Raw genomic sequence first — 25744 nt, 5'->3', positions numbered from 1 at the left:
AAACGTGAATTTTAAAGCTAAAACACAAGACTTTGATAATGCTTTTCTGGAGGCATTCGGCTTAATATGGAAACACAGTGTGATAAAAGAAAGAACCCTTTCCCAAGAAATCTGGATAACCAGAGCTTATCTTCATTTTACCAGATAAGAACATATGTATGAAGATGGCTTTGTGCAAATATCATTTATTATTACTGAGTATTCGGTGAAAAAGGAAATGATTTCACTCATATTACACTGCCAATTACAGGTGAGGCCGGCACCGGAACCCAGGTCTCCTGAGGCCTGTCCATCCCACTGCTTTTCATTAACGCACAGCACCTGCCACCTGGTCCCTGCTGCCAAGGTCCCCGCCTTCCTCCTTCCCAGGCATATCTGGGCTGATACCCTAAGCCAGGCTCAACTACACTCCCGGCATCATAATCCAGAGGCTTTCTTCTCTTCCCGCAGGACTGGGCAGTTCCCCTCAGGGCTGCACACGCGGTCAGCGCCGCTCCGGTCCGAACCCGAGTGGCTCACTCCCTAGTGGCGAAATCGCAGGCCTGCAGCCGGCTCCAAACATATCAGCAACCCTCTTTTCTTAGGGGGCCTTGTGTGCCTGCCAGGCAGTGCAGTACAGGCATCATTTTAGGGGCTGGAGGAGCGGGAAAGCTCGGCAGTAACTCAGTTAAGGGAATACCCCTCAGGAGCCGACGCGGCGGCCGGGATTTGAGGTCCGGCAGCGCGGCCTGTTTCTGCGCGCAGACATTGGCTGCAGCTGCTGCTGAGGAAACCGGGGACCCTCTGGGCTTCCACCGAAGAGGGTGGATATCCCTGTCAGTCCCCTCAGGGAAGCAGCCGCATTGCCCACTCCGTGAGGCGACGCGAAAGCCAGAGGGATGTCCCCGGAGCTCCGACGGAACCCGCGCACGCCAGAACGCGCCTGCCCGAGCTGAGGCGCGCCAGTCAGCGACAGGCTGTAGAGCCCCTCACGCCCACCAGCCCTTGGGCTGGGGCGCTTCAGAGGCTGCGCGTGGAGGACGCCGCCCGGCTGCTGCGTGCGCGCGCGCCGCGCGTGCGCGCGGGTGGGCGTGGGAGGCAAGGGCGCGCCTAGCTCGCGCCGTGCGCGCGCGCTTCCCCCACCCCGCCCCGGCGCCCTCCCTCGCCAGCCTGCCGGCTCGGCCCTGGCGCGCGTCACGAGGGGCGGGAGGGTGGGGAGAAGGGGGTGGGGCCGCAGGACCGGAGGGGCCTGAGCGGCTGCTGCGAAGCCCCAGCCAGAGCTGGGCGAGGGCGGCTGCGGTCGCTACGGCGGCGGCGGCGGGAGAAGATGGTGGCGCTGGAGGTAGGAGCGGCTGGAGAGGAGCTTTATTCCCAGACTTGGCACCAACGCTGTCGTTAGCGCCGCCTGCTCCTGCGGGCCCGCGGACCCAGCTGTCAGGCAAGGTACCACCTCCAGGGAGGGTTGGGTGAATGGGGGGTCCCGGCGCTGATGCTGCCCCCGACGGGGCCCCCGTCCTCGCCGAAGGGCGCCCCCGGGCGCCTGCAGGGAACAATAGTGCGGATGAGAGGGGACAGCCGGCGACATCCAGGGAGGCAATGCCTAGAGCCATCGAGCTAACGGGGCGGGGGAAGGGGGCGTTGAGGATACGGACGCCTGGTGTCCTGTGCGCGCTGACATGCCGTGCTTTCGGGGCAGCGGTGAGTCTGATGACAGTCATGGCAGGAGTGTGTGTGTGTGTGTGTGTGTGTGTGTAAAAGGTAGAGTCGAAGGGATGGGGGTGGCGGACCGAAGGTGTTGGGGGATGACATTTCCAGGAATCCCCGCTAGGATCCCTCAGCTCTCGGCGGACTCTCCGGGAGAAAGAGTGTGGTGATGACAACGGTGAAGTGAGCAGGATGCACTTGGTGTGTGAGTGTGGAGGGAGGCAGAGGCGTGGGTGCGGATTTGTAAAATCCCATGTGTGTGAATCTATGTGTGTATGTGTGTGTGTGTACTCCTATGACTGCAAACTGCTCTCCAAACCCAGAGATCTGTGGGTGCCCTGACTTGCTGTCACCCGCTGACTGTGGGACAATGTTATTTCTTCCCTGAAACTCTGTTCACAGTCTCTGTTCTGCTCCCGCCTGGGGATGGCCGGCTGTAGGGATTCTCACTTCCCTTCGTTTCCCCTCATTTCCCCTTTTCCTTCACATGTCGCTTGAGATGGGGATGTGGAAGTGTGCATGTGGCTTTGGGCACATGGCAGGGAAACAGTATAATGGTTACCTTTCCTGGGCTTGCTGGCAGTCAGGTTTTGAAGGGAGCTTCCATCCTGTGACACTTCTTTCCTCAGCTCCTAGTCTGTAAGGGTCTTAGATGCCCTGACTCTGCAATTTCTATTGTTTTTCTCTTGTCTGACCTGAAGGAGAAGGGTCTAATGGCCACTGTCCCCACAACTTTGAATGTCAACTAAACCTTCTCGGTCCACATTTAAACACTGTAGATCTTATGGTTGAAGAATATGGTCTTTATCTTGGATCTTGTAGAATGAACTCTGAAGGTGTGTATGAGAGATGAGGGGGTAGTATTTTAACAGAAAAAAAAAATCATTGAGAAACTGGTCCCCCGCCCACCCCTTGGTCAGCATCACAAGCAGGGCGTTTTCCTTAGGAAAAGGGATACTTTATTTCTAATGCTAGTGGCATCCACTCTTCCAGCTTTCACAATGGCTAGGTGGTACCATGTATTATTGGGGAACTAAAATCCCCCAAGCTTCATAGTGATGGGGTCCCAGGTTAGTGAGTCTGCTTTCCTAGCCAGTGTAGCCTGCAAGTAGAAAATTTGGAGAATGTCAGGCTGGCAATAAATCACCCAGTGGGAGCCAGGACACGGAATTGCATCCAGGGTCTATAGCTGTTTAATTGTCTCTGCGTGATAAAGATCCGCTTATGTGGGGTTGGGTTGAGAGAGACACGAAGGGAGATATTGTATTCATATGTGCGTCCACTGCAGTTTGACTCCCCAGCTCCTGTTTTTCTCCTGCAGTGTTTATAAGAATGATGCACCTTTACACTTTATATCTTGATACTTATTTATTAAAATGTTGTGGAACTAGATTAACCTGCTTAGAACATATTTGAATCATAACACCTTAAATTCTACTGCATTGCTGTCAGAATCCAAACTGGCTGCCCCAGTCCTCTTGAAAAGCCTATAGCAGTCATAGCTACTCAAGTAGGTATACAACATGTTGGCATCAGATGTTTCTTTCTCTTTTAAAAAAATTTTTGTTATGTTTTGCAGAGGTTGCATTGAAAATAATAGAACCAGGGCTGTCCACATATGCTTTTTGTCTTCCCATTTGTCTTCTCTTAATTAATGATGATCTGTAGACCAGGTTTTCTTGGAGCTGTGAACATTAAAATAAATTTCCTCATGTCCTTCAAGTCAAGCCTTCTAAAATTTTAATGTGAGGTTGTTGGATCGCATCCAAAGTTTTACGATAGATTTATAAAAATGAATTTGGAATCTTAGTCCTTAACTCTCTTATTAGTTCTGCCAATTTCTTTCTGAGAAAAGTACTTTGGAACGTAAAAGGCATTCTAAGAGGTTTTTGCTATTTTTTTAAAGAAAAGTTTATATGTGCAAGTAAAATCCAGAGATATAAATGTCTTACCATAAAGTTTAAGAGTATTAGGAATTATCAAGGTAAATAAACTGTTTAAAGAAAGAATAATTATACAACAGCACAATTGATGACTCAGGAATTAGTGATTTCCTTTCTAACCTGTGATAATTTTTAAAATTCAATGCCTGGCTTTCTAAAGATTGCACTATTAAGGTTAATGATACAGCTTGAATCCTGTAATTCAGTCTGTAAATAGTTGTACCTTTTGCTGTAGCCTGAAGCAAGTCATTTGTTTTGCATGGATGTGTTTTCTTTCTTAAAGGAGCATTAATTCTGTTCTTTTCCACTATTGGGTCTCTTAAAGAAGTTTGTTTTTTAGAAGATTTGGGAATAAAAGACATCTGAAAATTGACCTGTGGGGTCAAAAGGAATAAACTGTGGTACCGTGGGCGAGGTTGAACTTACATCCTATAAAGAAAAAGTAATTGTTGTTAAAATTGAGAGACTTTCAACCACTAAAATCCAGAGTTAACCCTTTAGGTTACAATCATTAATTTACAAATATTTACTTGTTGCCTACAACATCTTAGGCAGTGTATACCTTTGGATAGAGTTTGAGAAATGTTATGATGGCTGGAGATTTGAAAAACAAGGAGACCTAGATCCTGCCCAGAGGAAGTTCATGGCCAGGAAGGAGAGACAGGTCATGCAAGTAAAAATGGTGGAAAGTGGTGAAGTGCTGAAAAAGCTATATGCCTGTAGAGCTCTAGGAGTTCATGTGATACAACAATGACTTCAGAAGGAAGAAAATCAAGAAAGATTTGGAAGAATGAGCTTTTGAGCTGAGATTTAAATAGGTGGGTTTTGAGCTGGCAGGGAATGAAGGGCATATTTGTGGGAGGAACAGCATAGCAGAGGCCTGGTGGTGGGAAGTGTGTTGCCCATTCAGGGAATAGAATGAAAACGAAGTTGCTCAGTTGTGTCCAACTCTTTGTGACCCCATGGATTGTAGCCTACCAGGCTTCTCCGAACGGTGTGCTTAAAATTCTTTCTCAATTAAACTGGGGGGTGGGGGGTAAAAAGAATGGTGTGTGCTGGAGCATAGGAGATGCCCAGAGATGAAGTAAGAGATAAGGAAAAGACAGTCATTCAAGGTTGTGGGGCAACTTTTATGTGGATTTTATTCAGTTACTGCCAGGGAGCCTTGGAAGGTTTTTGAGGATGAAGGTTGACAGAACTATAACTGAGCTTCACAGTGACAATCTTGAATTGTGTTGGATGTAATGAAATGAGGAAAGAACGGCAGTAGGGAGACAAGATAAGCTCTGTTGTTAAATTAAGGGTCAGAGGAAATGAGAGAGTGAGAGTGAAGGGAGAGAGCAAACTCAAGAGACAGGGTACAAGAATAATCTGAACACTGATCAGGGAGATCAAAGGTCATTGTCAGGCTCAGCTGTGAGAATGATTGGGTCATTGTCAAGAAATCCTCCTTCAGAGGAGGATGAGGAAACTTCTTTATAAAGAAGTTTCATTTTGAGCCTGACAGGTTTGTCCAAATGAAGGGACTCCAGTACAGGTATAGGTTTTGGAGAGAGGTTAGAGCGACAAAGAGAGATTTGTAAGTCATTTATTTAGGAGCAGTTTTAATGTCTCAGGGGGGCTTCCCTGGTGGCTCAGAGGTAAAACGTCTGTCTGCCATGCAGGAGACCCGGGTTCCATCCCTGGTCAGGAAGATCCCGTGGAGAAGGAAATGGCAACACACTCCAATATTCTTGCCTGGAGAATCCCATGGACAGAGGAGCCTGGTAGGCTACAGTCCACAGAGTTGGACATGACTGAGCGAGTTGGACATGACTGAGCGACTTCACTCACTCACTTAATGTCTCAGGAATGACTGATAAAGAGAGTGGAGCAAGAAGAGGCAAAGGCTAAGGGTAGGCTCCTTGGAGGACATCTGGGTTGGAGGGGAAAAGAGAAAAAAGAGGTTATGAGCATTAAACAAGGGGCAGTTGGAGGAATGCGGTGGCAGTAGTGTGGTGTCATGGAAGCTGGGAAAGGTGAGGGAGTACCACCCTTCCTACATCACGCCCCAAGCGGGTGGAGGCGCAGGGAAGGAAGAGCCGTTGGGTTTGACTTGGCTTTCCTTGATTATCCTGAGGCAGGTGGAAGTGTACCCACGCTGTGAGGGATTGAATAGGGGAGGGTGATGCATATGGAGAGCAGCGAGGACAGACTTCCTTTTTAATAAGTAGGATGAAGGGGAGAGAGAGTTTGCTACATCAAAGGTAGGGCATGGTGTAGGGAAAGTAATGTCTTAGTATAGGGACACCTGAATCTACCTTATAAGTGGAGGAGAAGAAACCAGTGAAGGATAGAGATCAAAAGTGTAAGGGAGAGGGTAATGGGAACTAATGGGAGAGGCTAACTAATGGGGATGCTGATGGGAACATAATCTTTAAGATAGGACTGTTCAAGAGAAGGGCTCTTTTGGGACAGAAGCATGGGAAATTTGAGATGAAAAGAAAGGAATTTGGCCATGGTCTTCTAAGTCAAGTCAGAGAGAGCTGGGCAGGGTTGAAGCCATGGGTAGAATAATAAAGACTTAGACCAAGTGCTGTGGGAATGTAGTGGTGAGTTAGTTAGGGGTAAATAAAAGATTATTACCTGACTATGAAGGCCTCCTGTGTTTGGAGAGCATAAATTTGTGGTAGAACCAATTAGTCCTATATAATTAAAGTTTGACAACTGCTTATATAATTTTTGTTATTAAAATTAATAGCATTAAATATTGTTAAATACAGTAGCTCCTCCTTCCCATAAACTCAATGAAAAGAGAAAAATCTTTGCCTTTAAAATTAGCTGAATAAAAGACCCCACCTGAAGTATTTCCTATAAAGATTTTCTCTCAAGGATTGCTGACTTCAGTAAATAATGGAGGAAAATATAAGTGTTTTTGAAAAGATGAGCTTTCCCTATCTGCAGTGCCAACATATGGCAAAAGAAAAATCAAATATAGCTCTTCTCCCAACACCATGCCTATTGTAAGTGCTCAGTAAAGTTTTTTTGCATGAATACATGAATAAATTAATTTTTTGGTAAAGATAGGTATAGTATCTAAGATCTAAAATTTCAGGATTTCTTTCTTATTTACATCATGGACATTGAATAAGTTGCATTCCATGGCCTGTTCAAGTTCATGACAGCATTAAAACTTTTATTTATTCATACCTGCTACATACATTGAAGCTTTACAAATTTTTTTTCACGAAATAATTCTGTATGCTTTAGACCCTCAAAAGGGGTCTACAGGGTCATGTGTGATTCCAGACAAATTTATAGAAATCTGACTGTGGTGAGTGTTGATTTTGAGGTTTTAATGTTGAAATCATTTATTCATTCCTTCAACAAATGTTCTCTGAACATCTTCTCTCCACCACTCACTATTGTTGGTGCAAAGGATAGAGCAGGGGCAAGAAGGTCCCTACTACCACCGACCTTTTAGAGGAAGGGATTAAAAAATAAATAAGCACATATATTTCAGGTGGCAGTGAGTGCTATGAAGAAGAAAGCAAGGAAGGAGTAGAGTGTGGAGTGTAGGGGTGGCTGTTACTTTATAGTGGGTGGTCAGGGAATGCCTTGAGCTCAGAGCTTAAAGAGTTGAAAGAGTGAGCCATGCAAGTATTTGGTTGGCCAAAAAGTTCATTTGAGTTTTTCTGACTGATGGGGCAGTAAGACCCGAACAAACTTTTTGACCAACCCAGTATTGGAGGGCAGGACCTTCTAGGTAGTGAATGTCAAAGGGCCTGAGACAGGAACATGCTTGGCATAATCAGGTAAACCTTGCTGGTTTCCTTGCTTCTCCTGGCCATGTAGTGTCACACAGATACATGGAGCTGTCACTTAGGGACCCTGCAATGTGATGCTTTGCCTTTCAGTATTGAATCAGTCACCTGTAAGGCTGTATCACACTACCGTGTTCGGGCTGACCTGTGGGTGAGTCGGTGCTGGGTTTTTAAAAAGAGAATATGTCCTGAATCACACATTTGAGTTAGAAAACTTGGAGAGTAGCTGTGTCTGAGTAGTGCTGAAATACTAGTCAGCTGGAAGTGGTCCCTTTCTTGAAACTGCACATTCACTCTTCTCTGGACTGAACTGTGAAGATGGCCATAGGGTTTCTTTTCTTCTTCCATATTTCATATCTCATTCTTAGGTCTAAGACCTTTGAAACTAGAGCTCTGTTTTGTTCATCTGGGCATAGAAAAACCCTACAACCCGTAGAAAAATTCCTTGCCTTAGTAAGGTATCATCAAATACTCATTGCAAAGAATGGATGAGACATTTCCAGGTATAAAGAATGGGGCTAAAGCTCTTTGACCTTGATCCCTGCAGACAGCTGTTTTTAAAAGAAGACACAAAATTTCCCCTTGGTGCTAAGTAGTTTATGCACTCATGGCCTGAGACGAAGACTTGGGTACAAATAGTCTGTTTGGGAGGTGATCCCAAGAAGCACAAATGAGGAATGGGAAAAAATGAGACAGGGAAGGAAGGAAAACAGGGAAGTAAGAAAAGAGGCAAGTTAGTGAGCAGATTACCATTGTGGGCAGTGGAGGCGCTAGTCTTTATGATTGTCTACCAACCAGTGGGGAAGGTGGGATTTTATCCCCCATTTAATCCTGGGGGCATCAAGTCCCAAGCACTTTAATGCTGCGAACTTTGTAGGCACTGCAGAAAACCCTTGTGGGTAGCTAAGCAGAGAGGCTGAGAGGGTGGAGGTAGGAAACCAGCAGTGTGTGAGGGGAGCTGTCCAGCAGAGCCACCCGTGAACTCACAGGTGGGCTAAAAGGGCATGCTGCTGTTGCTGCTAAGTCGCTTCAGTCGTGTCCGACTCTGTGCGACCCCATAGATGGCAGCCCACCAGGCTCCTCCATCCCTGGGGTTCTCCAGGCAAGAACACTGGAGTGGGTTGCCATTTCCTTCTCCAATGCATGAAAGTGAAAAGTGAAAGTGAAGTCGCTCAGTCGTGTCCAACTCTTCACGACCCCGTGGACTGCAGCCTACCAGGCTCCTCTGTCCATGGGATTTTCCAGGTGAGAGTACTGGAGTGGGGTGCCATTGCCTTCTCCAAAGGGGGATGGGGGCAGCACAACAACATCTTCTTGTGCACATTGGCACAGGGATAGCACAGGGAATTTTTAATAGTAAGAATTTGTGGGATAGCAGTTACTGTTATTTTATTTTAGGGGTTTTAATATATTGTAGCAGCTTCCTGCTCTTCAAATTTACTCATAAGCCAACTGTTGACAATCCTCAATTATCTGGGATGCACATTACCATGTATGCCCATGTATAAAGTACCCTGGATTATAAGGTAGTACCCAGTTTTCCAGCGAGGTAGTTTTTAGAAGTCTTTACATCAACTTGAATATGCACAATGTAGTGATATAGGTAAAGGATATTTTTTCTATTTAATAAATAATATTTTGTTAAATTTAATTTACTATAAATGTTTATACTATATTTAATAATCTATATTTATTAATTCACTTGCATATATTTTAAATCACCTTATTATAAAAGTAGTCATTTTAAAATATGACATTCTTCTACACTCACATTTTACAAAATCATTTATTCAAATGTTTTACATGCTGCTTTGATCAGCGTCTTTTTCATCTGTAAACACCACTTTTGGCATATTCACACCTATCTAACTTGTATGTCATAGAGTACTTTTGAATGTGCATGTGATGCTGTCCTTCCATGGGACGCCGCCCTTAATTCTAAGCCCTGTATGCCTATTCACACAGTGTAAAGACAGTTGTTTTTTTGCTGTCTTCCTATAGGTATATATTCATGCCCTCTACAACCCAGCCCTTCTGCATGATTTGTGTAAAGTCATCCAATACAGGCAATTATGAAGGAGTATTTACTTAAATTGGTGTTAAAATCTTGACTCCCTTCATTCATTCACCTATTCTGTTTCAATCCCATGACCTCTATAGGCATCCCTATCTAGTTTTGATTGCAGTTGTTTCTGGCTGTCTACTCCAAACAGTTCTCAGGTGACCTCTGAAACCTACATCTTTTCATAAAACCTTCAGTCTTACTAAGTAAATTTTTTGACATGGCTTTTCCCTTTAAAATCAGTGGTCATCACATCCATTATTAATTAATTGCTTGATTTTAATTCCTGTTATCTTTGAGATAATAAGCTTTTTGGCATTCAGAAGAGAGTAACTGAGAGAATGGCTCTTAGTAAGGGAGACTTTATATGGAGTTAAACACAAGATGACTTTCTCTTTTCTGAAATCTCACTTTTTGGGGAGATTAGGAATCTCATTTTGTGTATGCCATGTCATCATGGGAGGTTATTGAGGTGTGGTGATCCTTACCTAGTAAGTTTCCTCTCCAACCTCCTGCTCTTCTGCTCCATGGTGGATTAATTAGTGTGAAAAATACAGTAATGATTTTGTTTCACTGAGCAGTTGATTAACCGTTGTTCTGAACAATGTGACCATTTACGTTTCTGACTTTCGATAAATTTTGTATCTCACGTTCAATTCCATATTGATTGACAGATACACTTTATTTTCGAGAAGAGGTGTACTTGACAAGATGTGCATAAATCCTTTTTCTTGTAAATGGTAGCATATCTTAAATTCAGAGGAAGAGCTTATCATTGAAAGAGATTCCAATTATCAGCAATAATTACCCTCTTATGTGGCTAGTCAATGAATTAGGATTTTTATACTGGACTTACTATGTGGATCACACTCTATTTCAGTGCCTTTAAACTTGTTTAACCAAGACCTCTCGTGAGAATATAGTTTATATCATAGCCTAACAATATAGATGAGTGTGTTTAAACACACACACACACACACACAAACATATCACTGAAACAAAAATTTCACTTGACAATACTGGTCCTTTATTATGTGTGAAGCACTTGGATATTTTCTGTTCTTTTCCATTCTATTCTATATGATTGTCAACTCACTAAGCTTATTTCAATTCTAATGGTTCCTGACATGCAGTTGAAGAAACACTGTTCTATTGTATTACATCCATCAGAAGAGTGCTTGTTTCCTTATAGCATGAAATAATTTCACATCAGAGGATTTTTAAAATTTGTTTCAAATTATTAGCATATCTGTATATTTGGTAGTGTGAGTGTAGCAGGTCACAAGAATACTAAAGGGAAATTTATTTTTGAGTAGATGTTTTATTTCCAAAAGAAGAAACTATTAGTGTGAAAAGTGGAATCAGACAAGTGGATTGGTTCTTAGATCTAGTGGCTTCCTGGGCTGTACGAACCATGCTCAGCTTCTGGGTCCTGACTGCGTGGCTGGACTGGCCGGCATTCCCAGTCTGGCTCATCTCTCCTCACAGTTCTTTCCTGCCCCCTCCTTTCCTGCTTCTTTCCCAAGCCACCACCCCCAAATCTCAGGAGTGCTAGATATTCAGTTCAATTACTTCCTTCTCAATTTCAACCTAATATATTTCTTCCTAGATATGAAACTACTTTTTACACCCACTTCTCTTCCAAATAACTTGAAAGTACAGGAATCTTTTTTTCTCATACCTGGCATGTGTGTTGGGGGCAGGGTGGGGAGGGGGACCTAAAGAAGCGAGAATTTGTTCCACAGGTGGAATGTTTCCATAGTGTTAGGTGGTATTAAAGTCTAATCTAGTCTGGTGTTGAGGTGTGATTACACTCTTTATGGCTCTCCTGTTGTCTAGTAGAAGGACATGTCAGTTCCTATTTTCAAAGCCTAATAGGCAGGAATAGAGACGCAAACATAGAGAATAGACTTCTGTACATGGGAAGCAGGGAGGGAAGGGGAGTGTCGGACAAATTGAGAGAGTAGCATTGACATATATACACTACCACATGTAAAATAGAGAGCTAGTGGGGAGCTGCTGTATAGCCCAGGGAGGTCAGCTCACTGCTCTCTGAAGACCTGGAGTGGTGGATGGGAGAGTGCAGTGGGATGGAGGCTTAAGAGGGAGGGAGTGTATGTAAACTTACAGCTGATTCACATTGTTGTATGGCAGAAACTAACACAACATTATACAGCATTTTTACTGCAATAATGAAGGAAAAAACCTCAATAGGTTCCCCATCCAGTAAATGAAAGCAAGTTAACATCATAGCTACAGAGTGCCAGGCGTTGTGCTGAGCACTATACACAGTTAACTCACTTGATTCTCATACTGACCTCACCTACTCTTCATAACCGTATCAGAAGACTTAAATTACAGATGGGACTTGAGGCTCTCAGAGGTTCTATCAGTGACTAACGGACAGGGCAAGAGGGCCTCACCTTGGGTCCAGGGATGAGAGCAGGCCCTGACGGCTCCTGTCCCCTTTGTCCTGGGGCCCAGCAAAAGCCCCCCACCCCACCTGCCCAGCTGGACGCCCTTGTTTGTGATGCCTTGTCCCACCTGGGATGTCTGTGTGTGGGGAGCTGTTGCACCAGCGTCTCGCCAGTCTCTACCTGCTGTGATGGAAAGGCTCAAAATGGATGGAGCGTGGTGCTTCCATTCATTAGCTGCCAACATTGATCAAGTCTCTCTTGACTGAGCTGAGCCTCAGCTTCCTCAGCAGTAAAAGGAGGGATGATGAAACCTACCCTTCCCTTCTCTTCCCACACAGGGCCACTGGGCTGTCAAGGGCTCTAGGAAAGTAAGGGAGATGTGTCACTCCCCTCATGATGACCTTGGGCATAAGTGACATCTCCCCACTCTAAACCAGGGGTCAGCATATTCTTTCTGAATGGGCCAGATAGTAAAAAAGGTTCCACGGGGCCGTACAGTCTCTGTCACCTGTCACAACTTCTCAGCTCTGCTGTGGTGGTACAAATGCTGTGTGCAACGTGTAAGGCAGCGAGCAGGGCAGTGCTCCAATAAAACTTTATTTCTGGATGCTTAAATTTGAATTTCGTATCACTTTCACTTGTCACAAAATTTTGATTCCTCTCTTGATTTTTTTCCAGCCATCTAAAAATGTAAAACCATTCCCAACTCCCAGGCACTGGGCCAGATATGTTTCCCGGAACTGAGCTCGCTGACTCCTGGTATAAATGCTCACAGCCCTGGGTACCACTGGTTAGAGAGCAACTGCAGTTCACTTTGGACTGCAGCACTGTGCTTACTTTATTCCATCCCTCTCTTGTCCTTCTACAATATACACCCACCCACTGACCTTTTTCTCATCTTCTTTAGCACTGCGAGAGCTAACAGCGTATGGATACTCTGCACATACATATATGCACATATAGTATATGCTGAATACATATTTGTTGAATATATGGTCTACATAATAAGAAAATATGTTGCTTTTCTGTGTATCTTATTTTTCCATCTTTAAAAGGAATTCTGTCTATTCTCTAGTGAACCTTTAGGAATGGTTGAGTTAACATTTTGTAATTAAATTTAAGGGCTTTAGCAATCATGTTCCCCCCTCCCCCACTATTAACCAAAAAAGGAAAAGAATGTCAGGGAAGAAAGAAGAGAAAAGCAAACAGACAAAACAAAGCCAACATTTCAACACGAAAAGGGCTTATTAGAGAATAACTGAAGTGGCTAAACGTTTAGCTTTGGTCCCTGAGGCTTTCTGTCACTGTTGGAGCTCTGGAGGCTGATGTGCTTTGAGCCTTAGCTGCCAGCAGCCCGGCTTTTTGCTGTGCTTTACCCAAAATTTAATTCAGGGGTCAGAACTCTGCATTAGGCATAAATAAAGATAGAATGGTAAAATGTACTGTGTCTTTTCATCTGTATTTTCTCAACATGTATCAAGGAGTCACGTCTCTTTAAGAGCAAAGCCTTGAACACAACTCCCATTTTATTTCTTAGTAGGTATGTAGGACAAGGAAATGGCAGCCCACTTCAGTGTTCTTGCCTGGAGAATCCCAGGGACGGGGGAGCCTGATGGGCTGCTGTCTGTGGGGTCCCACAAAGTCGGACACGACTGAGCGACTTCAGTTTCACTTTTCACTTTCATGCATTGGAGAAGGAAATGGCAACCCACTCCAGTGTTCTTGCCTGGAGAATCCCAGGGACGGGGGAGCCTGATGGGCTGCCGTCTATGGGGTCCCACAGAGTCGGACATGACTGAAGCGACTTAGCAGCAGCAGCAGCAGGCTCAGGAGTGGAAGCATTAGGAAATACATAAATCTAAAATTTTCTTCTCAAAATGAGATGGACAAAAGCTGGATGGTGAAATTACAGTGTGCATGTGTGTTATTTTTCCAAATAGTCTGTTACTCTGTGTTCTGTCATGAAGAAACTATATATGTGTGTGTATGTGTGTGTTTAAGGGGTGAGAAGAGAGGAATGTGCTAGAAAGTTGTAACCAAAATCATTAATAGTCTATACCCCTTATTAAAATTTGTTAAGGAAAAGAACAGTTAGGTTAGCTTTCAAATAAGCCCTTATCTTTTTTAGCCTGCCAAAATGTGTTAACCTGGAGAAAAGATCCATGGCTGATGTAAAAGAAATTACTAAGTGTGCTTTCAGCTTGGTATAAATTGGCACTGCTCTGGTAGATGCTGTCTAGCCTTGAAGACAGAATGTTAAGCCAGTGTTAGAGGTGCATATTACATTTTAGTTGTGTGAGGTATTTGAAGCCTGCTTGGGGACGAATGGAGGCTGAGGGGCTTAGGATGTTGTTTGCTATTGTGTCTGAGCTGCTCCCAGTGAGACACAAAATACCACTTACTGGCAGTGCAAAGACTGATTTCAAAATTGTTCTCAGTAGATGAAGGCACAGGGGTCGGGGTAGAGGCGGGCAGGCTTACCTGAGAACTGCAAGGTGTGGAGGGGGTGTAATTAACCATCTGTCTGCAGTTTCTTGTATGGAATGAGGCTCCCCTTGACGAAGTAAAGAGACTGTACTTATGAAGGTGGATGATTAAGGTTTTGTTCATTATATTATCTGCACAGTGAGTCTTACTTTTTCTTCTTTTCCTGAGTTAAATTTTTTCCTCTCTTAGCACCCCCTCCTTCTTTTTTCCATTCGGGGAATTACAGCGGGCTTGTTTATATCTCGCTTATTTGGATGGCTCCCTTCCATGCCAGAGGTTTTCAGCTAATGTCTGGTCATCATGGATTGTCCATTCATATTAGGGCTGTGACATGGGAGATAGCAAAGCGTCTGTATTAGTTGGCAGGGTTTGTAAAGGTCTTAGGTTGGGCCCCTCAGAGCAGAAACTCAGAAGAGGGTTGGTATGTTCAGGCACTGCTTTATTAAGGAGATGCTCTGGGAAGAGAAGCAGGGTGTGGGGGCGGGGAGGGTGTCCGTCAGACAAGGGCATGATCTCAAAGGCTTGAGGGTGGGGAAGTTCTGGTATGATGTGGTCTCAGGACTGTCCCGACCAGAGTCGGTGGCTTTGGTGGTACGCATTGCATACCTGTCAGTCACTGGGTAAGGGTCTTGGGCATTGAGACGGGACTGTGGGGAGGGGAACATACATCCTCAGGTATTTCTGGTTCTCTATATGAAAAGGCAAAGCTGGCCAATGAGTCATGGATGCTGGCTATTGACCAGGTGAGGATTTGGATGTGATACCAACATTGTCCACCACCAGACCAGTAGCTGCTTTTTACAGTGGTCAACCAAGGAGCCAGTTCAGCGCTTCCCTGGGAATCCCCATATGCCACTCTCTTTCCTGAGAAGTGGCTGCTGGCTTCTGGTGATGTGTGTGTGTCACATGGAGCAGAGGTCTGGGATCCAACTGTCTGGTTACAGGAAAAAAGGCCTGTTTTCCAGAGCCTTGTGTACCTCCATCCTTTGCCAGGCCTGTATGCCTGGCCAGGGAGTCTACAGTCTAGTCGTTTCCAAAGAAATGTGTTAAAAATCTCTTGTTTGTGGCTATTCTCTCTCTGTTTCTCTTAATAAAATGTATGTGGTCAAGTTGCCACCTTTAACCAGAGCTACTCAAAATAAAAGCTAAAGCAGAATTGTGGACTGAAAAAACGTATCTGTTTTCTCAGAGGATCTGTTTTCTCTTCCCCATTGGAATATAATCCTGCACAGGTCCTTTAGATTTCCCTCTCTTGAGTGGTGTGAAGTCAAAACCAGCTTATTAATCACATAATACAGTCCAGTGTAATAATAAAAATTCCAAACCCCTGCCTCATTCTTGACTTTTAAAAATTGCAGTGAAACCTGAACACAGTACAGAAATCTCAAGTGTGCAGTTTGTTGAATCTTGTGTATCTGAAAACCATATAATTGGCACCTAGATGAGACACAGAACACATCCTGCCCCTCCTCCACTTCCCCCAAGCTCCCTCATGGCCATTTCTAGTTAATATCACCTGCAGCCCAAAGGTAACCACTGCTCTGTCTGACCTCTATCACCATGGAGTATTTTGCTTGCTTTTAACTTCATACACATGGAATCCTTGAGTATGTAACCTTTTGTGTCTGCCTTTTTTGTTCAATATTTTTTAGAGATTCATCCATGTTGTTTTATGTATCAGTAGTTCATTCCTTTCTGTTGTGGTTTGATAACCCATTGTGTGGGGTTTCCCCAGTTACTCAGCAGTAAAGAATCCTCCTGAAGTATGGGAGATGCAGTTCGATCCCTGGGTTGGGAAGATCCCTTGGAGGAGGGCATGGCAACCTACTCCTGTATCCTTGTCGGGAAAATCACATGGACCAAGGAGCCTGGTGGGCTGCAGTCCATGGGGTCACGAAGAGTCAGACACAACCGAGCATGAGCATGAATCTGTTGTGTGAATATACTTAGTTTATTCTCTGATCTTCTATTGGACACTTAGGTTGTCTCACTGAAGATTCTTAAACATTTTGGTGCACATAAGCATTCATTTCTGTAGGAGCGAAATAGCTAAGTCATGGAACAGGTAAATGTTTAGGTTTTGAGATATGGCCCAAAGGTTTTACAAAGTGGTGGACCAATTTACTCCCCCAACAGCAGCTTATGAGAGCTGTGGTTGGTCCCCATCCTCATCAGCACCTGGTCTCATATCATTCATTTAGTTCTAGCCATTCTGGTAGGTGTGTTGTTGTTGTTGAGTTTGTAAGTCATGTCTAACTCTTTGCAACCCCATGGATTGTAGCATGCCAGGCCTTCCTGTCCCTCACTGTCTCCCAGAGTTTGCCCAGGTTTCTGTCCCTTGAGTTGGTGATGCTATCCAACCATCTCATCCTCTGCCACCCTCTTCTCCTTTTGCCTTCAATCTTTCCTACATCAGGGTCTTTCCCAGTGAGTCAGCTCTTCTCATCAGGTGGTCCAAGTATAGGAGCTTCAGCTTCAGCATCTTTTCTGGAATTCCCTTGCTTTCTCTACGAACCAGCAAATGTTAGTTCCTCTGCCTTTTCTGTACATCTTGAAGTTCTCAATTCAAGTACTGCTGAAGCCTACCTTGAAGGATTTTGAGCATAACCTTACTAGGATGGGAAATGAGTGCAATTGTCTTGTAGTTAGAACATTCTTTAGCACTGCCATTCTTTGGGATTGGAATGAAAACTGACCTTTCAGGTGTGTAGTGGTGTTAAATATGTCTAGTGTTAAACTTCTCCTCCAGCTCAAGCAGGCTGCTTCCATGGAGCCCACAGGAAACACACACTGCTGTTCCAGTGGCAGTTGATGTGCCTTTTGTTTCAAAGACAGCCCTCTCTCTCTTTGCCCTGCTGGTTTTGACTACCTTCTTGATTTCTCACAGCAAGAATCAGACAACATCCTGGGTCCCACAAACTCCAGAGAGCCCACATCAAGCTCCAAGAGTTTTTCTTGAAGCCTCTTTACTTGCTGTGTTAGTCTACTAGGGCTGTCATAACAGACTACCGTAGACTGAGTGGCTTGGCCAACAGAAATTCAGTTTCTCACAATTCTAGAGGCTGAAAGTTGAGGATCAAGGTGTCAGCAGGCCTTTCTCCTCAGCTTGAAGACCGCCACCTGGTCGCCATGTCCTCACATGGGTTTTTCTCATTAGGGCACATACTTGATATCACCTCCTCTTCTTAAAAGGACCCCAGTCATGTTCTGTTATGTGTCCAGCCTTATGATGATATTTAGCTTTAATTACCTCTTTAACGGTCCTATTTCCAAATACAGTCACGCTGCGGGTTGGAGCATCAACACGTGAAGGGCGAGGGGCACACAATTCATTCTGTAACACTTAGTTTGGTGTGTACATGGAAAGAGCTGTCTGCCAACTCTGCAGCAGTGTGTGAAGAACTCAGATGGCGGTCAGTTTTCTTAAATCAGTGTACAGTTGGTCATGATTTAAACTATTAGGAAGATTTTTTTTAATAATAGGAGTTAAACACATACGGTGAGGTACATAAAGTACATATGTCTTTGTGTACAGTTTAAGGAATTTTCCATATGTATAAACCTGAGTAACCACCCCCCAGGTCAGGATGTAGAACACTGCTAACACCCCATAGATTCCCCCCAGTCTATACTGTTCCTGTCTCCCCAGACGCAAACACTGTTGTGATTTCTACCGTCATTTATCAGATTTGATGATTCTTGAACTTCATCTAAAAAGAATCACTTACGTACTTCTTTTTTGTACAGATTATTTTACTTGGCATAATATCTATGAGATACGTGCATTTTATTATGTGTAACAGTGGTCATTCTTCTCATTGCTATATGGTATTCAGTTGTATAAATACATAATGATTTGTTAATCTCTGCCTGCTGATGGACATTTGAGTTTTCAGTGTTTTGACTATATGAACAATGCTGCTATGAACATTCTTGTGTATATCTTTCTGCCTTTTTTCCTATTTTTTGAGTACGTATTTAGGAACAGAATTCCTTGATCATAAGGATAGGTGTGTGTCTAATTAGAAACATTTTAATCAATTGTTTTTGTGAATACCTTTCTGTTTGATGTAATCTTAACATATCCTCTTCACAACTCAAGGATAGATATAGGTATACTACTCTGCTTTAAGGCAGAGATATGTTTTGTTGATTCTTTTCTGATTAATTTTATTGTCTCCTTCAGTTAACAGAATGTGATTTTGTTATTTTATATATCAAAGGTAAATGAGGCATATGCTTGTGAATTCACTGGACACTAAACAGGTTATTCATGCATATTTGAAGAGTGTTTTTGTCACACTCTGTTAAGAAGTTAACAACCATCCACTAACACATTTTGTTTGCTTTATCTGAATCAACAAGGTTATAGATTTGGAATACTTTCATTGAAAATAGTTTTATGTACAACAGAACAAGCCAGTGCATATTTTAGTTTTTAGCATCTTAGCTTTAAACATTAATTGAGCCCCATTCTAATCAAAGTATATTTATTTTCACTCGAATACTGTAAAACAGCTTTAAAAAAAAACAGTAATAATAGAAAGGAAAACATTTATATATTAAGTCATATATTATGTTAAGTAACCTAAAACACTGCTCAAAGCACTTGATGTACATTAATTCATTTAATTCTCACAACAACACTTGCTATTATTATATACATTTTATAGATGAGGATACCGAGGCACAGAGAGGTCAAGTGACTTGCCCAAGATCACACAACCAATAGGTAGCCAGGATCCAGAGTATGTACATATATAACCACTATACCATGCTGCCTTTTAACTCATTTTTTTATCTTTCTGTTTATACATGGTGGAGGGGGCTGTGGGAAACAGCATTCCTGCTTTCTCAGTTCTTAGAAGTTTTCTCATTTTGGATTAAAGCTGTTGCAGTTAAAGTCTTTATTATTGAACAGATTCCATTAATCAGATGCCTAAAGGATGCCAACCTGCTCTCACTGTCTTGGAAAAAAATCACATTAAAAGAATATCAACAGAAATAGAGTTGTGCATGCATGCTCAGTCACTTCAGTCGTGTCTGACTCTTTGTGACCATATGGACTGTAGCCCTTCAGGCTCCTCAGTCCGTGGGATTCCCCAGGCAAGAATACTGGAATAGGTTGCCATAACCTCCTCTAGGGGATCTTCTGACCCAGAGATCGAACCCGCATCTCCTGCATCTCCTACACTGCAGGCAGATTCTTCACCACTGAGCAACCAGGGAAGCCCAGAAATAGAGTTGCAAGTATAGAAAGCAAACCTGTGGTTACTAGAGTGTAAGTGGGGGAGGGATAAATTGGGAGACTGGAATTGACACATCCAAACTACTACATTTAAAACATAACTAATAAGGACCTACTGTATAGCACAGGGAACTCACCTTAATACTCTGTAATGGTGTATATGAGAAAAAGAACCTAAAAAAGAGTGGGGGGGGGAATATATATACATATATATATATATACAAACACACCTGGAACTGACATGAGGCTGTAAATCAACCTTACTCCAATAAAAATTTTAAAAAAAGAATACCTCTCTCCCTCCTTCCCACACTTTAAGCCTTTGGGTTATATTGGGGAAATCTGTTAAGGGAAGAGCCTGGATGTTCCTGCAGATCCTCTACAGCCCTGAAAGACTGACCTCCGTATGGCTGGAGAATGATGCTCAGCAACAGAGGTCTTAACCCCCATGATCTGAGCACTAATCCCTTTCTCACGTTCACTCTTCATCACATTCATCCTACACATATTTGGTGGGCGTGGACAGTGAGCCAACCCTGTGCAGGTTCCAGGGGTTTATTGGAGTGAAGCCCTATTCTTTAGGGAGCTAATTTAAAGTTGAGCACAGGAAATAGGTACTTACACAAACCATAGAAATGTCATTGCTGTTCTTACACCTGATGTGTGCTGTGAAGGACAGTTAAGATTGCTTGTGTGTGACAGGGAGCCAGCCCTTCTGGGGTCTCTCAAGAAGGGCTTCTGTATGTGCAGAAGTAACTGAGGTGGGGAAGTAGTCACAGGCAGAAGGGAGAGGGTGCACCAGAGTCCTGGGAAGGGGAGGGGACAGCTGCCTGCACACTGAGAACAATAGGGAGTCGTCTAAATGTTTCAAATAAAGGAAAGCCATGGTCAGATGTGTGCTTTCTGAGATACTAGGTTGGGAAGAGGGCCCAAGGGAAAGCCCATTTGTAAACATTTTGCAAAAGGGAAGGTGATTCCCATTAGAGCCCATCACAGACTCTAAAGGGGGAGGTGGTGGTTTGGGAAATGTTGGCAGAAGAGCTGGGAGATGGACAGACAGGAAAGATATTGAGCAGGTAAAGTCATCAGGACCTGGGGATGGAGGCAAGGGCATCACAGCCTGCTCCTAGGTTCTGTTTTGTGCTTCTAGAGGGATGGGGTCTCCAGTTACTGAAATAAGAGATGGAAAAATGGAAAGTGACTCATTGGGAGAGTGGGCAGGGAGCCAAGAGGACACTGACTGTAAGGTGTCTGTGCGGTCTGCAAGAACAGGCGAAAGGTGGGTGCTTGGATATGGATGTCTAGAACCTAACGAGAGATCCAGACTAGAGATCATGCTAATCAAGCTTTAGAAATGAGATTCTTATCCATACAGATGCCTTGAGTTTGGGGAGATCAAGTGCTAGTTTAAAAAAAGTGTGGATGAGGGCTAGAGCAGAGAACCAGGAGTTAGGCTAGTTGAATTGCCCTCTCTGAAAGCTTCACTCCTCTAAACTGCATCTGGCGTCCTAAAACCATGGCACTCTATCAGAGCATGAGTGGTCCAAGCTTTTCAATTGCTCTTCAACTGAAAATTTGTTAAAGTATTTGACTGATTTGTTTTTAAAATAGATGCACAGTTTGTGTAAATGTTTATAAACATGTTTACATGCAAACTTGCTGATAGTAAAGTTTATAGCATCAATTGCTGATTAATTGGAAAGATTACTTCTATGTCCTGGGCTTTAGGTATTTTAGAGCTGCTTATTCAAGTACTCCTTGTAACTTTGTTGTGAAGTTAAACCCATCTATGTTTTCTGACACAGACTCTGGTGTAGTTTTGTTCCTAACTTTGTTTTCATCTTCAAACTGTGGTGCTGGAGAAGACTCTTGAGAGTCCCTTGGACAGCAAGGAGATCAAACAGGTCAATCCTAAAGGAGATCAACCTTGAATATTCATTGAAAGGACTGATGCTGAAACTGAAGCTCCAGTACTTTGGCCACCTGATGCAAATAACTGACTCATTGGAAAAAACCATGATACTGGGAAAGACTGAGGGCAGGAGGAGAAGGGAGTGTCAGAGGATGAGATGATTGAATGGCATCACCGACTCAATGGACATGAGTTTGTGCAAACTCCAGGAGATGGTGAAGGACAGGGAAGCCTGATGTCCTTCAGTCCATACAGTCACAAAGAGTCGGACATGGCAGTGACTGAACAACAACCCTTTAGACTTGACCCAAGGGCATCACTCTAGGTGAGAAATGGTGAGGCCGAGGGTCTTGTGGCCAGACTGTGGGAAGCCAGCACAGACAACTTTTACCTGTGGTCTGATCTTCCTGGCAGGTTACTAGCCCTTCACCCATGAACACACTGTAAATAAGGACATCTGAGCGCCTTCGAGTTCCGACCCAGACTCACAGAGGGCTAGGACAGGACTCAGGCCCAAGCAATGTGGCCCAGCCTTCAAGGCCTACCTTGGTCACCTCCATGTTCCTACTTCCAGAGAAGCCGGAACCAACATCCTGCTGAACAGTGTGCTCTTGTTATTAAAATAAACTTATTATGAGCTTCATTGGTCATTTGGAACCTTTTGCTTGATTTCCTGGAAGACAATGCTGTCAGAAACATTTTATCTAAAGATTTTAGATATTCAATAGTATCATTTCATTTCTGTGTATTTTTGTGTGCTTGGGTCTTAATATGTTAATAGTGTACATTCTGGTACATTCAGGAAGCAACTTTTAAAGCTTGAGTGTTTTGAGGTTTGTTTTTCTGTTTAATGACATGCATATCTTAAACTGTTGCTTTCATGACCTTGAGTTATAACTGAAGAATAAATTTGAGAAAAATATTGTCAGGAAACCCGAGAAAGAAGTTATTGTCTATCCTGAAAGCTGTCAGATAGAGATTACATGTAATATTTGGAATTTGGCTGGCTCCTTTACTGTGGCTTTTAAAGCACTTGCCACATCCAGCTACTTTGCAAAATACTGATAAACTCTTGGGAAGATGGATGTGTTTTATATGGCTTGATTTTAAGGGTAATGATTTATGAAACTTAGATGTTTTATCTGAAGGAGGCGAGGAACAATAAAATAGCCAGGGTAGAACAGCAGATTTGAGATTCTATAATTTGCTTCCTTTTCATATACTTTGTGAAGGAAAAGGTTAAGATCAATGGATAAGTTTTATACGCTTGCACAGTGCTTTCTGAACAAAAAGAGCTGTAGTCCCTTTAAAATGCCTGGCTGCTAATGAAACCTCAGGGCCTGGCTTCAGATATTTTGATTGCACAGGTTATGTATTGCTGTAGCTAGGCCTTGAGTCCTATTTGGGAGAGGGTGGTTTCTGAATATTAAGTAATGATATATCTCCCCAAGAAGCACAGGAGAGAGGCTGGCCAGATGGGCAGTGCATCTGGGGTGCCTGTCTTCTCCTCAGTGACGGGGGATTCAGTGGAACTGTCCACCACCTTGTGTTCCCTGTGTCCTGGGACTTACGCATGGAGGGCACCGAAAAGCCTGGAGAAATAGTGCTCATCACAGGTCCCTGGGTGCCTGGAACCACTGAATCACATCCCACAACTCCCCTCCCAACTGGAATCAGGTAAGAACAAAAGGCAGAAGACAAATGGAGCTCTGTTACTGACAACGCCAGTTGGAAGCTGTGCCTTAGGTGTGCCACCACCTAGGACTGACTGAAGCCCATCTCATTCACACCCTCCACCCTGCCACAGCAGGTAAACTCACTCAAGGCAGAGAGCAGATGGCAGTGCACCCCACTGTGGGCAGGCAGAGGTGAGACAGAGGAAGAGTTGAAGTTGGGCGTGCTCAGGACTTTCTCCCAACTCTCCCACCTCCCACGGGACACACCCTTTCTTGTGTCAGTTCAGTTCAATTCAGTCTCTCAGTCGTGTCCGACTCTTTGCAACCCCATGAACTGCAGCATGCCAGGCCTCCCTGTCCATCACCAGCTCCTGGAGTTCACCCAAACCCATGTCCATTGAGTCAGTGATGCCATCCAGCCATCTCCTCCTCTGTCATCCCCTTCTCCTCCTGCCCTCAATCTTTTCCAGCATCAGGGTCTTTTCCATCAAGTCAGCTCTTCGCATCAGGTGGCCAAAGTATTGGAGTTTCTTGTGTAGGGGAATGAATGTTGAAGTGTAGGGTGGGGCCAGGGAGGCAGAGGAGGGTTACTCCCTCAAAAATCCCTTGTGGGAATATTAGACCATGGGAAGGCAGTTGTTCTTAAAATGAAGAAAAGTCATGATTGGCATACCTGCAGAAAAAAATCAGACATGTTTGTAGGTGTTCTACAGTGACCATTTATCATATGAGAGTTACACACACAAGGTAGAAAATGTATAAACTGTTTATAAGCAAAATGCAGGAAATCAGCATCGCTCTTTATCCCACTAGCCCAAGGCAATGACCGTTCAGGTTATGGTGTAATCTCTTCCTGTGTGTGTAACAAAAATACAGCATGTATGCTATTTTGTATCCTGCCTCATTTCACTTAACAATATCATAAATTGTAATAAATCTAGAAGATGATGCCTAGGAGCTTATCAAACTAAAACGTTTCCTGTTTTCAGCTTGTTTATATGTTGGAGGAAGTGCTTTAACTGGTTGTAAGATTAGTGAATGAATATATACATGTAGGATTTAGAGCAAAATATGTGACATGTATAGTGTTAATGTTTATCAGTCAGGGTTCTTAGACACGAGAAATAGACAGTGATTGGCTGACCAAGCAGAAAAGTTACAGGATAGCTTGCAAAAATTGTTTGGTGACCCAAAGGGGTGGGATGAAAGTTGAGTTTCCTGAACAGCCCTCACTATCAAGCCTCAGAACTGGTCTGACGAGAAAATGCTACCAGTTCTGAGTTCTTCATGACACAGGACTTCTTTGCCAGGACCTTAACTTTTTCTTTTTTTCTTTTTTTTTTAACTATAATTGACCTGAAACACTACACTAGTTCCAGGTGTATCAGAAAATGATCATGCAGGACCATAACTTTCTCACAACAGCTGGGCCCACAATCGCTGAAGCTATCTGTGTGGCCGGTCCTCAGCCAAGGGGCCACGACCTCTGTTGCCACCACTGAGGAGAAAGTGAGCTCCCTTCTTCCCCTTTCATATCACGAGCTCTGAGTCTGCCTCTGTGCCTGCTTGCCTGGTTGATAGAGCCCAGGTCATATGCCTTTTCTCGAGCTACAAGAGAAACCGGGCAAGCCAGTATCTAGTTTTTTTCTCTCATGTTCTTCGCCTAACCTGGACTCATAAAATGGTGAACTCACCAAATACAGACTGAAATCCAGGCAGGGACAGCCCAATGAATGAAAAATCTTTTACATGAGTCACGTTGTTTTGAGTCCTTACTTAACTGATGCTTTCAAGTAACTGACTGAATTTCTCTCTTGAAGAGAGAGATTGACTTCAGTTCTTTTGGCTCATGTGGCTTAGACAAGTTACAGTCTTTCTTACCTGCCTATGTCAAAAATAAGGAGAAAAATGCTTTGGAAACAGTAAAGAAGTAAATTACAATTATTCATCCCTTCAACCAATTTCTTTATATCTCCTTTGCAGTCTAATCACCATCCGAAACTGTTAACTTTGATGATTATCATGCATCTCCTAATAGACAATCCAATGGCTTCTGACTTCACTCTTTGGCAGCAGTCTGACACCTCTCCCTTCCCCACACACACTTCTAGTCACTTTCCAGTCTGGATATATTCTTCCCCCAGTGTTGTTCTCTAGAGTTCCATTTCCACAACCCTATTCAGGCCTTACTCAGAATAATGTCAGCTTCCAAGGGACTTCACCATTAGGACCCAGACTCTCCAGCCAGAATTATTTCACAGTATAAACAGATATCCCCAACTTCCTCTACTCAGACTGATTACTTGTTGTCTCCCAAATATGCCCACCCCCAGGTTTTGCTCACATCATGTCCTACCCCTGGAGTGTAGTCCCTTATCTCCTTCTGTTAAGACACTCTCCACTCTTTTATTTCTAAACCTCAGCGGTGTCTATTCTCATTTATCCTTTCATATTCTGTTTTACTTGAATCTTTACTCCTTTTTTCTTGGTAGTCTTGGCAGATGTCTATCTTA

The 25744-nt window shown here is 43.6% G+C and overlaps 1 protein-coding gene across 4 annotated transcripts in view; it reads left to right on the top strand.

Moving 5' to 3' along the window:
* Positions 1 to 1192: 1192 nt before the first annotated feature.
* APBA1 (amyloid beta precursor protein binding family A member 1) overlaps positions 1193 to 25744 on the top strand; it is a 233165-nt gene continuing 208613 nt past the window's right edge. For 3 of the 4 annotated variants that reach the window (XM_086415469.1, XM_086415467.1, XM_086415470.1), the window contains exon 1: positions 1193 to 1422. The gene's annotated coding sequence lies outside the window, so the exon portion shown is untranslated. The remainder of the gene's footprint in view (positions 1423 to 25744) is intronic. The other variant, XM_086415468.1, reaches the window with a different exon arrangement.

The sequence above is a fragment of the Bos grunniens genome, chromosome 8 (assembly GCF_055505025.1).
Source record: "Bos grunniens cultivar Pamir isolate PY7600 chromosome 8, Bosgru_T2T1.0, whole genome shotgun sequence".
Lineage (NCBI taxonomy): Eukaryota > Metazoa > Chordata > Mammalia > Artiodactyla > Bovidae > Bos > Bos grunniens.
Note: the sequence above shows the minus strand (reverse complement) of the source record. Positions and strands in the feature narration are given on the sequence as shown.